The following is a 16,177-nucleotide window of genomic DNA, read 5'->3' as shown; positions in this document are numbered from 1 at the left end:
AAGATACGGCGGGTCCCGCGGCGGCTTGCAGCAACAGGCACCGCGGTGTGGCCGGCGGCGGCGGCGACAGCAGCCGAGCAGGAGGAGGAGGAGGAGGAGGAGGAGGAGGAGGAGGAGGAGGAGGAGGAGGAGGAGGAGGAGGAGGAGGAGGAGGAGGTGTCTGCGCGCTGCTCGCGTTTCCTCCTCCCGGGCTGGGCGAGCGCGGAGGAGGCGGGGGCGGGGGCGGGGGCGGGGGCAGGGGCGGGGGGCAGCAGCCGGGATCTCCTTAGTGGGTTCCCCGGGAGCCAAGAACAGGACGCAGTGCTCTCTCTTCCCCTCGGCGCCGTACGACTCTGGTCCGGCGGCTCGGCCCAGACTGACGAGTCACAAGCGAGCAACAGCTGCTGCAGTGCGGGTCCTCCGCGGCCTCCCTCCCCTCGCTCCCCAGCGGTCCATCCTCAGCCCGCCCCGGGGCCACCAGGCGCCACCCCACGAGAACTCGGGGAAGGTGCACCGATCGCCGTCCCATGCAGCCTCAGCGCGGAGTCCCGGCCCGGGGTATTCCCCGCGTGCTGGGGACGCGGGCCCACGCGTGATTGTGGCCCTCGCGGCGGGGTGTGCGGTCGCACACGGTGTTCTTGATGGCCTATTTATAGCAGGTGGCTCTGCCCGTGGCTGCTTTGGCTCAGGAGGCTCTCAGCAGGTGGTACTGGAGCCGGCGGCGCTCCCGCAAGAACCCAGCTCCTCTGCACGCACTCCTCCGAAACGGACCGGGTGATCGCTGCGCAGCACACCCGCAGGCCACTCAGCCACCAGCCCTCCCCTCGCATCACCCTTCTTCCTGCGCTGGGGTCGAGTGGCAGGAGGGAGGAAACCGGGCACTAAAGCAGGATGGGACGCTGGTACTCCAGGCAGGAAAATCAGGGAATCAGGCTGAAAAATCCCGGGCTGAAGTGCCCTCCGCGGATTAAACACCGCTAAACCCATCTCTGACCAGGTGCGGGAGTGACGCAGAGCCCCAGACTGCGCGCTTTTTCCCTCCCTGCGCGCTGAGCACACACACGCACGCGCGCTTGTGTACACGCCAGAGAGCCACAAAAAGCTCCCAAAGCATCCCAAAGCAGGTTAAAGAGGCAGCTTCACTTACAAGAGCAGAAGGAAGGGGTAGAAGAAACCTGAGCATCGCAAGCGGGAGTTGCCAGCTTGGGTTGTATCCTGAACACCCTGTAGCTGGCTTGTGGGGGGTAATTTACTCTTTATTACAGCATAGTTTGCGTAGTTTCAGATCTTTAAAAAAAAAAAAAAGAGTTGAGGAATAGATACAGCCACGAATAGTCTAATGAGTAGAATGCTGGTGGGTTTGTGGGAATTGTCCTGCAGAACAGGATCAGGTTATCCAGTTAAACTATATTGTCTACGGAATCATACCATCACTGCTCCGTGTGTTTATTGTCAACCCCATGGCTCAGCTGACCTTCCCTCTCTGTGGCCTACAGATCATGGCTACCTCCAGAAGGTCACCACGTCAAGACGGGTGACCGGTCAGCTGTTTCAGGAGCATCACGGCCACCTTTCAAAGTGTCTGAGAGATGATGTTTGGACCTACTGCTAAGCCACCTTGGCTGGCACACACTCCCCCCCACACACACACACACTGAAGGAGAAGGGACAGAGGATTTGCCGGACCATACTTAGAGAGCAGGGCCGGAACCACCTCATACTACCACTTTTTCCCTTTTCTTGTCCTCACCCCGACACCTCCTCCCTCCAAAAATTCTGGTCCTAGAGCGCAGGAGGCTTAGCAGCCAGGGAGAGCAGACAGTAAAGGAAGGCAGTGATTGGCAGAGGGGTGGGGTAGTAGAGGAATTTATTCCCCTGCAAATTCCAGCTCAGGGACGTACAACATAGAGAGGCAAGCAACCATGTTAACCCTGATCTGGGTTAGGGGGAGGGGTGGTGGCCTTGTGACAAGCAGCTATTTCTGCATCCCCTTCTTAGTTCCCAGGGACATTGAGTGTCCAGAAATGATACTGAGAAATTGCATAGGACTTTATAAAGCAGAATCCATCTATAACACAACACACAATAAAGAACTCCGAACATTTTGTCTTTTTAGACCCTTGACTGACTTATCCTAGACATCAGGAGACAGCCTGCCTGCTTAGCGCCTTGGTTGCTAACAGCACTGGAAGGAGTAGTAAGGACAGGGGCTCCTGGATGCTGTTAGTGACTGTCTTGGTGGCTTGATGGATAAAATGTCCACCTAGAAGGCATCAGCCCTGGATGCTGCTTGATTGTCTTTGGGCAGTCTATGCGCTCGCCTCCCTTCCCCCAGAGCCTCCTACAGTCCTGAGTACAGCATTCTTTTAGGGCTCTCTCTAGAGAGGCATTGCTATGCTCCAAATCCAGTCATTTGCAGCACAATTAATTATTTATTGTCAAATACTAGCAATATTAATACCAGCTCTAAGATAGCTACAAGCTCCAGAAAGCAGTCATTCCAGTAGGAAGCCCAGAGACAAAGAAAACAGAGCCACTCTGCTTTTAAAATGTTCAAGAAGCCACATGTGACTCTCGTATTAAAAGCCTTTGACTAATGTAGAAAAGAGATCTTTAAATGACTAGGGGCTTGGGGATGTCACTCACTTAGAAGAGTGCTTGCCGAGGCTGCACAAAGATCTGGGTTTGACACCCACATAAACCAAGTGTGACTGTGCATGCCTGTAATCGAGCACTTCAGAGGTAGAGGCAGGAAGGGAAGCCGGGCCTACGTGAGACTCTGTCTCCAAAACAATAATATTTAAAACAAAGCAACAATTAAAAGATTTTTCTTTTTGAGACAGGGTTTCACTATGGAGTCTAAACTGGCCTCGGACTTGAAATCCTTTTGCCTCAGTCTCTGGAGGGCTGGGATTACAGGTGCACACCATAGCGGGCTATTACTGAAGCTATTATCTAGGTATTTGGATGTTCATATTCCCAAGGAAATCGGACTCTAATTGTTGCCAAAATACATTTTTACTTAATTTCAAAGTATGCTTATTAAGGGAAGAGTTCTTAACCAGTGGTTCCTTTCCAAAACTGGTACCAATAAAGACAAAAGTTAAGACGACAGTGGAGGGCTGGAGAGATGGCTCAGAGGTTAAGAGCACTGACTGCTCTTCCAGAGGTCCTGAGTTCAAGTCTCAGCTCACAGCCATCTGTAATGAGATCTGGTGCCCTCTTCTGTGTACATAAAAAATAAATAAATCTTAAAAAAAAAAAAAAAGACAACAGTGGATAGACCCTTAGGATGACGAAGTGGCTCACAGGGTCTTCGAGCTCCCACTGCCTGCTGGTGGCTTTCTGGAGACACAGGTGGACAGGCTCCCGAGCAAGTCCACGGTCAGTGGGGAAGCATCCAAGACCGGAAGGAGCGCCCTCCCAGCACCACGCTGCCTGACTCGCCACCCTGTCAATCCCAGCTTAAGATTCACTTCTGAAGAGGACGTGGGGTCGCATCAAAGCATCTTAATTACCTATAAGAGCAATTCTTCATGACAGGAAAACAGATCAAAGTCAAGAGCCAAGCCGCACACACTGACTGACTCGCCTCCATATGAGGTCCTTGAATTCCCTTTCTGAAAGGCCCAGGAACGGCAAACCATAATGGTGTAAAAAGTTAAAAATGAGCAGCTAACCAAGGCGACTTCTGAATTTCAGCAGCTCTAGTCCACAGAAGTCTGACTGCATGAAGAGCTAGTGTTTGCTATAGAAGGGACAACATAAAGCTACGTGGAGCGAAAACAGACAGAATGTACACTCCAGGCCCGCTTCGGGCTTCTGTGAAGTGTCTTATCTCCTTTTATGGACAAAGCAGATAAAACTCTGAGCGCTGGCTGCACTTCCCTTTTCAACAGCCTCTCCTGTCTGTCATGGCTCTCTCTACAAACTCCAAGCAGCGCTCTGCTGAGATCCAGCCTTTACGGAGGGCTCCCACTTCCCATCTGAGCAGGTCGTGTATGTGGGCAGGGGACACGCCACCCTTTATCATGAAGTCTGAACTCAACTAAGCTCTCTTTATACATTCTCACCCAAAGTGGGTAAGCTGAGTAAGCTTCCCGCCCTGCAGGGCCCCCTGCATCTTACTTACCCTGTGTGTCAGCCTGCTCCATGCTGAGAAATCGCAGCTGGGATGCAGCAGCTGGCTGGCAACTCCCTGCTTCTGCCCTCACTATCCGCAGTCTCTTCTCAACATAGGTGTTAAAGTAACTGTTAAAGTACCAGTTGGGTCATTTGAACCTGCCTATGGCTCCTCAGACTTTTCAGAGTAGGAGCCGAATAATAATTTAATAATACCATTATAATTATGAAGAATTAATATCTACTAAAATAATTATAAATATCAATACTCTGTGTGTGTGTGTGTGTGTGTGTGTGTGTGTGTGTGTGTGTGTGTATGATGTCTCTTCCCCTTCCATGCCCCACTACCTCTCCATCACCTGCTCCCAGGCCTCACTGAGTCTGCTCCTGCACATTGACCTTGTTACTCAAAGCTCTCGGCACACTCCTGCACCAGGGCCTTTTCCTTCTGCCTAGGGTACCCATCCTCATAATTCTGTTGTCCTTTACTTACTCCATCTCTTCAAGATTGCACATCTTTCCCTCTCCAGGAGGCCTTTTGGATCAGCTTTTTGAAAACAGAGCAATTACACACACACACACACACACACACACACACTTCTTTTCTCGTTTACTGCTCTTCATTTCTCCACGTGCTCACCCACTCCTGTGTTGAGCTGGTGGAGTATACATCTCATGTGTCATCTATCTCCCCCCAGGAGCAGAGGACTTGGATTCAGTTACTGCTCTGTTTTCAAACGCATAGACTAGAGGCCAGGACATAGTGGACATTCAGTAGCTAGGTGCTGAGTGAGAGAATGAATAAAGATAATTTATGGCGGGGCTGGAGAAGTGGCACAGCCATTGATAGATAGCACACTGTGCTCTTGCGGGGAATGGGGAGTGTTTGATTCACAACCACCTGTAACTCCAGCTGCAGCAGATCCGGGCACCTGCAGACACGCAGAGACATCCACCAAGACACGTAATTTAAAAATAATAAAAAGGTGATCGTTTAATTACGATCCATGGTTTTAGTGAGTTTGCCGACTCTTTCTAGAGTCAGCAAGAGTCCCAGCTGTGCTGAGAGGTTTCTCGCCCCGGGTGAGCTGAACGTTTAACTCTCAACACAGGACCTGATTTCCAGAGGTGGTGGAAAGTCACTGGGCCCTCGCCTGGAAGCAAGGTTTGCCAAAGGTTTGTTTGACAAAAATGTGACCGCACAGACCTGTTGGCTCCCCAAGTTAGAGACGAACAATAAATAATCTTAGTATCGCGCATGAAGGAAGACACAGACAAAGAAAAGTTGGTTGGGAGGCAACTGTTTTATAAAAAGAAAGTGACAGACAAACAAGGCTGGCGAGCACACAGGGGCCAAAATGGCTCCCTATATTTTCCATCTGACTTAGGTGGCATCTGCGTCTCATCCCATTGGTGGGAGGTTGACTTCACAATCTGACACAGTTGACCAATCAGAGGGAGGGGAAGGTTCAGGAAATGTGAGTCCTTGCAGGGCTCACTACCTTTGACAGAAAAATAAACGCTCACACCAAGAATAAGGATCCCCTAAAGTCCCTTATTACTTTAGTTCAAGTGAGGAGTGTTCACCCCAGCTCTATCTAGTTTCCTTCTGTTGAAAACTGTTCTGTCAGGAGATTATGGTTTGTACAAATTCCCCATCCATTTTGGGATATTATGGTTGTCATTTAATACTTTGCACAATGTCCTGTGAGAAGAACCCAGAGGAAGTTTCTCTTAGCGTCCTTCCAGGAAAATACTTTGAGCAACTGGATCATCTTCATGCTCACACTGCCCGGTGAGCTCAAGGCAGATTTGGGACTCCTCGCCTGGTATGAGTCCAGGTTGTCTTAGCTAGGGTTTCTATTGCTGTCATAAAACACCATGACCAAAAGGCAAATTGGGGAGGAAAGGGTTTATTCGGCTTACACATCCATATCACTTTGTTCATCATCAAAGGAAGTCAGGACAGGAACTCAATCAAGCAGGGCAGGGACCTGGAGTCAGGAGTTGATACAGAGTCCATGCGGTGACAGGGAGGAGGGGGCTGGTGCCGTGTACTGACTTGCTTATCATGGCTTGCTCAGCCTGATAGACCCCAGGACTACCTGCCCAGCGATAATACCACCCACAACGGGCTGGGCCCTCAATCAATCACCCATCAATCATTGATTAAGAAAACACTCTACAGGCTTGCCTACAGCCTGGTCGTATGGAGGCATTTTCTCAATTGAGGTTCCTGCTTTCAGGTGACTCTAGCTTGTGTCAAGTTGACATTAAACTAGCCAGGACATGGACCATTTTGTGAACTGAGGCAGTGATTCAAAGTGGCTCGTTCTAAGCCACTGCCAGCTCATGTTAATTTCCATCCATCCAAGACAAATTACATAACAACAATGAACTGCACAAGACAGAACTAGACTGCCCTGTATTCTGAGCTGATGGTCTTCCTACTCTATAGATATTAACAATGTACTCAGTTTATAAAATTGTGGTGGCAGTCAACAGTGCCACCTTTGGTTTGCTTCTGTTTTCTTTTTCATTGTCTTCACTTGGTTTTAAAAAGAAAACAACTTGAAAATTGTAAATTCCAGATGTTGCAGAAATTTTATTGGCTCAGAAAATCATTCTACAGCAACTAATAGGTTTCTCTTCAGTCTGATTTCTTATTTATGTGTGTGTGTGTGTGTGTGTGTGTGTGTGTGTGTGTGTGTGTGTGTGTGTGTTTGCATGCGCGTGTATGCATACACACATACACTTGTGTTGTTGTATTGAATGCATTAAGCACACATCTTTGGTCATTTTTGAGAGATGGCTGACACAGAGGAGGGAGTGAATGAGTAAGCAGCAAATGCACAGACAGGAGGCAAAGGGCATCCCCTTGTCATGTGACCTCTTGCTCCCCACGGCACCATGTGCGCATCCTGCCAGCACCCCGCACGCAGTTCGCTCTGCCCACAGTTTGTAATGTGTTTGTCTCGTCTTTTTGAATCCTTTCTGTAGACTTCAGAGGTGTGGCTGAGGGGCCCCCATCCTTGTGCTGTAAGCTTAGAGAATTTAAGTGAGTTGTCCAAGGCAGAAGACTTACAAGGGAGAAGTTGCAATTTTATCATAGCTACATGACAAACTTTGCCTTTGAATCTAATTCTTTTCCTCTCACGCTATCGCTGACTTCTGAATTGCCGGGTTTTGAGCACGCTGTTTCACAGAGTTGCTTAGTCTGTTTTGCTAATAAGGAATACGGAGGGTCTGGTTACTACATTGGCTTTCCTGACAGTCTTCCATATTACCAGTAGTCCTGGTACAGCTGGACTCTGGCTGGCCCTTGCTGTTAGCATCCATAGAAACAGGGTTGGCTTGACCAGCTCATGGTGAAGAGATGTGTCACGGATAGCCTCCTTTTGATCATTTTTCTATTGCATAATAATTCTTATTGTGCAACAGCCTGATGGTGGGAGCTTGTCTCATGACTCAGTAATTTCCTCTAGCTTTAAACTGAGCTGGAGGTACTCAGCCCTCTTCTTATTTATCTGTTACTAAATATACTCTGAGGGACGAAGTTCTGTGTTCAGGGAATGTCGGCGTAGAGGAAAACGAAGAAGGAGCTAGCACTTACTAAGATCCCCAGACTCACAGATCGGTTCCACCAAGGTCTCCGTAGACTGTCTCAGCCGTTAGAGACTGGTTGTGAACAATCTCCACATCCCTGTGCTGGCTGCTGAAGTGATGAGAGAACCAGGAGATGGCATCTGTCTTCAGCACCTGAAACTTTTCTAATTCAATTAATGTTTTCCTAAAGACCCACTTACTAAATACTTCAGGTTTCACAGGCCAGTCAGTCCTGTCCCGACTTTTAATTCTGTCACAGGGCAACAGTAGCTATTAGCAGCAGGAAACACTGAACAAGGCTGTGTTGTGGTGGGCATACACATTGAAATTTGAGGTTCAGAAAATGTCTGATGTGAAAATATTAGCCTTTAATTTTTAAATATTTATTTATTTATTTTTATTTTATGTGCATTGGTGTTTTGCCATGGATGTTGGGTCCCCTGGTACTGGAATTACAGAAAGTTATGAGCTGCCATGTGGGTTCTGGGAATTGAACCCACGTCCTCTAGGGGAGCAATCAGTGCTCTTAACTGCTGAGCCATCTCTCCAGCTCCTTAAATATTTATTTATATATTTTGTTTATTTATTGACAAGTTTTCACTGTGTAGATCAGGCTGACTTCAAATTCACAACTATTGCCCTGACTCTGCCTCTAGAGTGCTGGGATTAAAGGTATGCACTGTGACACCTGGCCTAATTCTTATTATCTACTATTTATTTAATACTGTTTTATTTCGAGGCAGTCTCAATTTGTAGCTCAGGCTAGCCTTGAGCTCGTGACCCTCCTACCTCAGCCTCCCAAACCCTGGCATTCCAGATGTATGGCACCTCGCCTTGTCTATTTTATGTGTATATTCTTCCCACATTAACAATGGAGGTAGGGCTCTTAAGTGGCATTAAGAGCTGCTCCACATAACGTTAAAATGCTTTACTTTTCATTGCAGTTCACTGAATCCTTGTATTCTACACACAGACCTGTTGAAAAACTTCTAATACTAAAAGCTCCTTAAAGTCAGTGATAGGGCTTAACAAATCAGTATTAAATTCTTCCTTAATGCTTCAAGGTCACAAGTGGCTAAAGCCCACTCTTGCCATCAACAATCCTAGACAGGAAGAGTGATGCTTGCCCACTGCCCAGCATCCAGTGGACCACTTACTTGGCTTCAGACTCTCTTTCACAGGATGAGGACAGAAACACAATGCTTGCCTTCAGATGCTGCAGATGGGGGAACAGTCCTTAAGTCCTCAGAAGAATCTGGGGGGCAGCAGAGCCTGTGATGACCAACAGGTGTATTCACTGCCCAGATCTCTTTGCTTTCTTCCTTCTCAAAACTTTGTAGCTTTCTCTTCTATCTCCCTCCCTACAGGAAGAACAGGATCAACCCCAAGAGTCCATTTACCATCCTGTGAAAACTGAAATAACTCCGGTTTTTTTGAAGATTAAGATTTCAGAATTCGCCGGGCGGTGGTGGCGCACGCCTTTAATCCCAGCACTCGGGAGGCAGAGCCAGGCGGATCTCTGTGAGTTCGAGGCCAGCCTGGGCTACCAAGTGAGTTCCAGGAAAGGCGCAAAGCTACACAAAGAAACCCTGTCTCGAAAAACCAAAAAAAAAAAAAAAAAAAGATTTCAGAATTCATCAGCTGTCTATGTCAGAACATCCTTTCCTTTCTTGATGGTTAAGATCTGTCAGCCAGGGCAGAAGTACACTTTTTATAGTTAAGTCTTCCAAATGTCCTTCAAATCCAGATCTCCTCAATGAGATTTTCTGCAGGAGACAGTCAGGGGTGGGAAGTCCTGCAAAGCCGCACAAAGGTCAGGTGTGAGGGCTAGAATTCAAGTGGACATTAATGCAGAGCAAAACAGAACAAAATGTTTACAACCCATTGTAGGCCGACTTTTCTCTGTGTCTCAGCAGCCGCTCCCAAATAACCACATTGAGACTAATTAATTATAAATGCTCAGCCCATACCTTAGGCTCATTTTTAGCTAGCTCTTATAACTTAAATTAACCCATTTCTGTTAATCTATGTGCTGCCCCGAGGCTTGTTTACCTCACGTACATGCTTCCCATCCTGCTTGCTCTGTGTCTCATAGCATCTCCCCCAACTCCCTCTTCCTCCCAGCATCCTCATAGTCTGACTCTTCGGCCCAATCTCTTCCCGCCCAGCTATAGGTGAGTAGTCAGCTCTTTATTAACCAATGAGAGTAATACATATTTACAGTGTACAAAAAGATTATTTCACAGTCACTCATAGCACTTGAATCCCAAAGAAAAAAAGGAAAAGGACTCTGGTTGCTAAAATGGTGTGAAGTAAGGAGAACTGATGGCAGCAGCTGGAGCCCCATGGCCTGTGGGAGCCTGGGGGACAGAGAGGTGGGGTCCTCTAGAGGCAGAGGTATAATGGGAGAGGTGGGCCTCCGGGGATAGGGGTGTAAGGAACAAGCCAACATCACAGCTGGCTGGAAACTTCCTAGGCTGCACACACAGGAAACTGAGGGGACTGTTCCTTTGCCACTGTCCCCCTGAGGTGGATAGTTTCCCATGGTCCCTCCCTGCTCTTATCTGCGTCCTCTCCTATCCCTTACTGTGCAGAAACCTGAAGCACTGCCCACTCTCTGAAAAAGATATGAGAATAAAACAAACCACACAAAATGAGAAGCCACTTCCCTCCCTATCCTAGATCAAAGAAGGTGATGGTCTGGCTGAGACCCCGGGCTGGAGGGGGAAGTGGGGGGAACTGGAGTGACTTGGGGAGAGTTCACAGGAGTGTGAAGCGTGAATAGCGATGCTTGGGTCCAAAGTTGTGAAAAGACAGGAAACCATGAGAGCATGGAAAGAAGATGGAGCCCTTCCTCAGCTGAAGACCAATCATTCTAGCACCACTGGCCAGTGCTGTGAAGACTGCCCACACAGAGACAGTATTTTTTTAAGAATGTTAAAGTAACAACAAACCAAACTTATACCTGGATGGCAGGATAGAAAACCCCACCAACACATGGTTGAGCAAGTGTCTCTATGGTAGGATGAAGTGTCCTTTGGGTATATGCTTGAGAGTGGTAGAGCTGGATCTTGAGGTCAATGGATTCCCATCTTCCTGGGGAACCACCACACTGATTGCCATGGTGGCTGTACAAGTTTGCACTCCCACCAGCAATGGATGAGTGTTCCCCTTACTCCACATCCTCGACATCATGAGCTGTCATTTGTTTTATTGGTCTTAGCCATTCTGATGGGTATAAGATGAAATCTCAAAGTAGTTTTGATTTGTATTTCTCTGATGACTAAGGATGATACATACTTGAAAAAAAGTCAGAGGGAAAGAAGAATCTATAAAGGAAAATCTATAAAAAGCTACAAAGAATTGATGAATCTATTTTATATATAAAGAATCTATGAAGGGATTAGTAGCTCATTTTTAGTCCTAAACAAAACAGTTCTGAATACAATTAAATAGTGACATCCAAGAACCAGAGAAACTAAACACCAACTCAGCACGCTTTCCTAACAGAGCAGGATTAACGAATGCAGGTGACTAAAGACATTTTCAGACCAAGATGAGGACACCCTCTGAAGTAAGTGCTTTGACAAGTGTGCAGGGGTGCATCCCTGCAGCAAGTGTGCAGTGGTGCATCTGTGACAGCAGCTGGACTGACAGGTTGCACAAGCATTCACTTCCCAACATCGTGAATTGTGAGGCATTTTGAAAATGAGGTAGAGTATCGTGCAATCACACACAGAGATGTGCAAAGATACAGGATAAAGTGATCATCTGCACGGCTGCTGTTTGGAAGAGCGCAAATGAGAAATAGCCGCAGCACTCGTCTGCAAGGGAATTTATTTGAGCTGTGGTACAGAGTGAACGTAGTTCTGTAGGAGGCGGATTTTTCCCACCATTAACAACTGTAGAACCTCAGCGCATCGTAGCAATGAACATGGATTGCTCAATAACTTCATCTCAGGGAAGGAGCCAGTGAATAAGCAGGGACATGAAATATGATTTCACAATTGTGTAGTAAAATAGGCACAGTGGAGAATGGGAGAAGACTTCTACCATTTGTACAAAGACAAATCAAGACCAAAGGATTCATCCTCTAATTACTGTATATCCATCCTTGAGGCTGGGGAAGATGGCTCCATTCAATCATGGGCTGTGGATAAGTGTAAAGGTGTTTTGCTGTGTGCCTTCCATATCCTTTGAGTTGTGTGTCATTTGAATATATTGCATAAGATAAACATTAAAACAAGGTAAGTGTTGTTTAGGTGGAGGTTAGAGATACTAACTTTGCAATGATTATGCAAGAATAGATGTTAAGATTTAAGGAGGGTTTAGGCTGATAACCCAATCGGAAGAGTGTTTGCCTTGAAAACATAAAGACCTGAGTTTGATTCTTCAAACCCATGTAAAAAACTGGCCAGTGCTTGTAACCCCAGCAGAGGATGTGTGGGCAGAAGCAGGCAGATCCCTCGAGGCTAATGGCTCATCATCCCAGCCTACCAGATAAGCTCCAGGCCAATTAGAGACTCTTGTCTCAAAAACAAGGTGGAATACACCTACAGATTGACAGCTGAGATTGTCCTCTCTACATGTGCTCACATGTGTACACACATGCATGCACACACATAATCCTGCACAAACGCTCACAGAGACAAAATACTTAACAAGCAAGTACTGAAAGAATTGAACTTCCATGTGCAATTAAAATGGTGCAGGACACTAGGAGGGATTAAAAAAAAAAAGAACGTTCTCTTGAGCATCTATCTGTCTGTCTATAAGTGTATGTACATATATAATTACATTTTGAGTGTGGTATGTCCCCTGCAGGTTCATGTGTTTGAATACCTTGGTTCCAAGCTGATGGCACTGTTTTGGGAGTCTGTGGAGCCTTTGATACATATGGCCTGAGGGGGTTTGCTAGAAGCAGGTCACCTTCAAGGGTGATAGCCCAGCCCTGAATCTGGCCTGGCTTTCTCTGTTTGCTGATCTGACAGCATGTGAGCTACAACCACAAATTTCATGTGTTGCCCCAAGTCCTCCCCATCATGATGGACCAGGCCCTCTGTGAGCCAAAATAAACCATTCCTCCCTTAAGTGACTTAACTAATACTAAAAGCTTAATATTAGTAGGCTTAATAGTAATATTCATAGGCTTAACCTATTGAAAGCCTGTCTATTTTCTTTTCTATGAACTGTATTTCTATATAATTAGCTCCCTTTTCTATTGCACTGTTAATTTACTTTTTATGTATTTCCTGCATGTATATCTGCACACCATGTGCGTGCCTGGTGTGCACAGAGCCCAGAAGAGGGCGTCAGAGCCCCTGGAACTGGTTGTAAACTGCTATGTGGGTGCTGGAATCAAACTCAGTGCCCTTAACCACTGAGCCATCTCTTTATCCCCGTATCATTATTTTTTTTTTATCATTATATATAAGAGATCATTTTTACATTAGGGTGATAAGTGTTTGCCCATGACACAAGTTGCAGATACTTTTCTCTAGTTTGCTGCAGAAGATTTTATAGAAGATAGGCACATTTTTCAATTATTTTTCCTATGTGAGACCTTTCCCACTCTAAGACTGCATGAGAATTACAACACACTTTCTCCTAGTGCTTCCTGGAGGTCCTGTAGGAATATAATTATCCCAGGCATGTGTTCAGGAATAATAATAATAATGGCATATCCATATGCCAGCCAGCAAGCCTAGTGTGAGTTCTACAAGAGGCATTATATTTCCACAGAAAATCTAATTTCCCCTTAATCATTACTTAGTATCCTATACAGTCAGCGCAATGTAAAAATGTCCTTAATGATGATTTTGAAAATTGTGTCTCATATCCCACTACAGAGGAGGACACTGGTACACATTGGTAGTGGAGTTACAACTGAAATCCAGAACGTCTGGGTGTAGCACCTTCAACCTTGGCTTCTACAGGTGTGGTTAGTACAACCTACAGCTAGTGTCTATTTTTTTCCAGCTTTAGTAAGTGTGTTAGTCAGGGTTCTCTAGAGTAACAGAATTTGTAGAAGTCTCAGCTGGTCTCCATTATACACTGGAATCCCAGAGAAGTAGGCTCTAGTGCCAGTGAAGGAACAGACTTGCTAACAAGGCGAGGGCAAGCAGGCAAAAGAGCAAAAACTTCCTTCTCCCATGACCTTATATAGGCTTCCATCAGAAGATGTGGCCCAGATTAGAGGCAGGCCTTCCCACCTCAAAAGATCTGGATTAAAGGTGTGCCTTCCTACCAGATTAGATCCAGATTAGAAGTGGATCTTCTCACTTCAAATTAAGCAAATATCCCTCACAGGTGCACCCCATTTTTGGTTTTAATTAATTCCAGATGCAGTCAAGTTGACAACCAAGAATAGCTATCACATTAAGATAATCCACAAATACTATTTCATAAATTTAAATGTCAAAACTTTCAAAGTTGTGCCTGGCATACCTTTAATTCTGTACTAGGAAGGCAGAGGCAGCTGGATCTCTCTGAGTTCGAGGCTGGCCTGATCTACATAGTGAGTTCCAGGCCAGCCAGAGCTACATAGTGAGAGACTTTGTCTTAAGCCATATTTGTACCACTCAAAAAACTATAATTTCCAATGGGATGATTTGACACACATAAGTATTACAAAGTGATCATCATAATCAAGTTCGTTTGCTATCTATCAGGTTACCTGGTCACCATTCTTGAAGTGAGGTGGTAAAATAAATACAAGGTCTATTTTTTTTTAGTAATGTTCAATTTTATAAAAAAACAGGGTTATTAAGTATAGCCTCTATGAAAGTTTATACCCTTGAACATCTTCATAATTCCCCCACTCCCAACCTTTTATATAAGTTTGATACTTTTTCACCCATGTAGTATATATTTTTTTTGGTCAGCATCTGCTTGGTATTGCTTAGCATAATGGCCACTCTAGGCTCATCTCTGCTCTCACACACGGTAGGATTTCCTTCTTCTCAAAGCTGAGTAGCGTGTCACAGGATTTACCAGTCCATCGCAGTTTCTGTGTCCGCTCACCTGTCTCTGGTGCTTCGGCTGCTTCTCTGTCTTGGCTCTTATTTCTTTGCTCTTCTTTGTGGTCCTGAAGATGAAACTCAGGTCCTGAAGCATGTGTGACATCTGCTCTTCAGTTGAGTTCCATCCTTCACTCTGCTTTGGCTGTCATGAGTGTGTGCCAGCAAACATGGGGGAGCGAGCCTGGGCAGCGGTGGCGCACGCTTTTCATCCCAGCTCGGGAGGCAGAGCCAGGCAGATCTCTGTGAGTTCGAGGCCAGTCTGGTCTACAGAGTGAGTTCCAGGACAGCCAGGGCTACACAGACAAACCCTGTCTCTTGAAAAAACCAAAATACATAAATAAATAAACACGGGGGTGCAGATCCTGATTTCCTTTCCTTCAGCTGTGCATCCAGAAGCAGCATCGCTGGGCCACAAGGTCAGTCTGTGTTTAGAGAAATCCCCATACAGTTTTCTATCATGACTGTGCTAACTTAAATGTTACCACCAGCAATGAGTCAGATTCTCTTTTCTCCTTGCCCTCCTCAATCCTTTCTTTGGTCTTTTATTATTATTATTATCATCATCATCGTTTGATTTATTTCCATTTTAAGCATGTGTTTGTGTTGGTCAGGCATGGGGGTAACCTCTGAGGCCTGAGGTGGCAGGTCCTCTACTGCTGGAGTTACAGGTAGTTGTGAGCCACCTGACATGGGGGCTGAGATTTGAACTTAGGTCCTTCTGGAAGAGAAATACACGTTTCTTAACTCCTGTGCCATTTTTCCAGCCCCTTAGTACTGTTCTTAAGTCTAGGTATGTTTTGTCTGCATGTATGTCTGGGTACCACATTCCTGCCTGGTGTCTGAGCAGGCCAGAGGGGGGCCACTGATGGCCTGGGAGTGGAGTTACAGACGGTTGTGAGATGCTGTGCAGGTGCTGGGAATGAAACCTCTGAAGGAGCTGTGAGTGCTCTTAACCACTGAGCCATCTCTCTAGTTCCTCACTCATCTTTTTTATAATCACTATTCTAACAGGTGCCAGGGATATATTGTGGTTTTGTTTTGCATTTCCCTGATAATTTATGAGTCTGAATATACATTCTCTCTCCCTCCCTCCCTCTCTCTCTCTCTCTCTCTCTCTCTCTCTCTCTCTCTCTCTCTCTCTCTCTCTCTCCCCATTTGCATGTCTTTGGAAAAACATCTATTCAGTCAGAATTTAAAAACCTGATTTCTTTTATTTTTCCCTCTTTGTTGAGTTATATAAGTCCCTTATATTTTGGCTATTAACCCCTTTATAGATACAAGTTTACTAGGATTAGAAATGCTATTAACTGTTTTAAAGACTACAGTACTAAGAATCAGAGCAGCAACACCTCACCCCATCCCCTGCCCCAAAAGCTGGACCCACCAAAGGAGTATTCTATGAAACAGTTGACGGAAGGCGTCTGTCCCTTTGTCTAATGACAGTCATA

The sequence above is a fragment of the Peromyscus eremicus genome, chromosome 10, assembly GCF_949786415.1.
Source record: "Peromyscus eremicus chromosome 10, PerEre_H2_v1, whole genome shotgun sequence".
Taxonomy (NCBI): domain Eukaryota; kingdom Metazoa; phylum Chordata; class Mammalia; order Rodentia; family Cricetidae; genus Peromyscus; species Peromyscus eremicus.
This window is presented reverse-complemented; position numbering follows the sequence as displayed.